This window comes from Oncorhynchus gorbuscha, linkage group LG25 (assembly GCF_021184085.1).
Source record: "Oncorhynchus gorbuscha isolate QuinsamMale2020 ecotype Even-year linkage group LG25, OgorEven_v1.0, whole genome shotgun sequence".
Taxonomy (NCBI): domain Eukaryota; kingdom Metazoa; phylum Chordata; class Actinopteri; order Salmoniformes; family Salmonidae; genus Oncorhynchus; species Oncorhynchus gorbuscha.
Window position 1 is genome coordinate 5,899,498 of NC_060197.1, and position 2,315 is coordinate 5,901,812.

At 43.2% G+C, this 2,315-nt stretch overlaps 1 pseudogene; it reads left to right on the plus strand.

Annotated features, from left to right (window-relative positions):
* Nucleotides 1-245: 245 nt before the first annotated feature.
* Nucleotides 246-1,922, plus strand: LOC124013559 (annotated as a pseudogene).
* The last annotated feature ends 393 nt before the right edge of the window (nucleotides 1,923-2,315 follow it).

The window sequence follows — 2,315 nt, forward strand, 5'->3', positions numbered from 1 at the left end:
TGCACTGAAATTAATAATTTCAAAAGATTGGTTGTGATTATCATAACCAATTAATTCAGTTTAGAAAGTCAACTGAAATTCCAAAGTCAACATTTCCCCACATCCACATTCGACTTAATGAATTGTCTATTTTTTTTTTACCCTGTTCAAAATATATTCTCTGAAGTTTAGTCATTAGTTTGTATTATAGAGAGCCAACTGATCCCAGGAAATGCTTTATATTTTCACCTCTCATCTGTCTAGATATGGCCACCTCCAGCAGTCTCCTGTCTGAAGAGCAGTTCTTGTGTTCTATCTGTCTGGATTTGTTCACTGAGCCAGTCACCACTCCATGTGGACACAACTTCTACAAGGACTGTATAAGACAGTACTGGGATAGCAATGACCTGTGCCTGTGTCCAATGTGTAAGGAGAAATTCCATAGAAAATCTGCGCTTTGCATCAATACTTTCATATCTGAGATGGCTGCTCAGTTCAGGAAGTCAGTTGAAGTGAAGGCGACCAGCAGCTGAGATCAATGCCCTGTTCAACCCCTTGAAGTCCCCTGTGACATCTGCACTGGGATGAAGCTCAAGGCCCTGAAGTCCTGCCTGGTGTGTCAGAGCTCTTACTGTGAGACTCATCTGGAGCCTCATCAGAGAGTCACAGCCTTAAAAGAGACACAAGCTGATCAAACCTGTGGAGAATCTGGAAGACAGGATGTGTAAGAAGCACGACAGACTCCTGGAGCTGTTCTGCAGAACTGATCAGACATGTCTTTGTGTGTTGTGCTTCAAAACAGACCATATGACTCATGACATTGTCCCTATAGAGGAAGAGTATGAAGGGAAGAAGGTTCAGCTGGGGAAGACTGAGGCAGAAGTGCAGCAGATGATCCAGGAGAGACTGCAGAAGGTTCAGGTGATCAAACACTCAGTAGATCTCAGCAAGAAAGGCACAGAGAGAGATATCAAACAGTGTGCAGGTCTTCACTGATCTGGTGCGATTCATTGAGAAAATCCAGGCTGAACTCATTGAAATGTTTGAGGAAAACCAGAAAGCAGCAGAGAGGCAGGCTGAAGGGCTCATTAAAGACCTTAAGCAGGAAATCAATGACCTGAAGAAGAGAAGCACTAAGCTGGAGCAGCTCTCACACACTGAGGACCACCTCCTCCTTCAGAGCTTCCCATCTCTGTGCACCCTTCTACCCACCAAGGACTAGTCTGAGATCTGTATTCACTGTGATATTTGTGTAGGGACTGTGATGGGAGCTGTATATCAGCTTGAGGAGGCACTTATGAGAGAGGTGAGGAAGTTGTGTGATACTGAGTTAAAGAGGATTCAGCTGTATACAGTGGATGTGACTCTGGACCCTGATACAGCATATCCCAAACTCACCCTTTCTGAGGATTGGAAACAAGTGAGACATGAAGGCACACTAAAGAAACTCTCTGACAACCCAGAAAGGTTTGATTCTATTTGTTGTATCCTGGGAAAGAAGGGGTTCTTCTCTGGGAGATTTTACTATGAGGTGACAGTCCAGGGGAAGACGAAGTGGGATTTAGGAGTGGCCAGAGAGTCCATCAACAGGAAGGGAAAGATCATGTTAAAGCCTCAAAATGGATACTGGACTGTGGTCCCCAGGACACCCTGTTACCCTCTCATTGAGAAAGAAGCCCCAGAAGGTGGGGGTGTTTGTGGATTATGAAGAGGGTCAGGTGTAATCTTATGATGTGGAGGCCAGGTTTCATATCTACTCTTACACTGGTTGCTTATTCACTGAAAAACTATATCCATACTTCAGTGCCTGTAATAATACTGGTGGTAAAAACTCTGCTCTGCTGATCATCTCTTCTGTCAATCTCCAAAATGGTGAGCTGATTGTCATTCTTAAGAGGAGGCCCGTGGAATTAAATGTAATTCCATACTTTAAAAAAATATGACCTTTGTCTTGTGATTCCTCTGTCATTCTAAATATGAAATAAAAAGTGAATGTACCACCAATCTTTAAGCAGTTAAGAACAGTTTGATTGATCAATTGCTTAATAAAGTGTTTACTGAACAGTGGGCTTTTACATGTAATTCTGTACATTAGTTACTAGATGAAAGAAAGCAACAGACCTAATGTTTTACATGTTAGAGTATAATTGGGGTAGGTCAGAGGAACAGAATGCCCCTAGTGTTGTGGTATCTCCTCTTCTTGGCCAGAATAGAACCCTGTGTCATGTTTGTCATTTATTGTCATGTCTTGTCCCTGTGCTCCCCATGCTATTCGTTTCCCTCTGCTGGTCTTGTTTGGTTCTATCCCTCTCTCTCCCCCTCCCCCTTTCACTCTC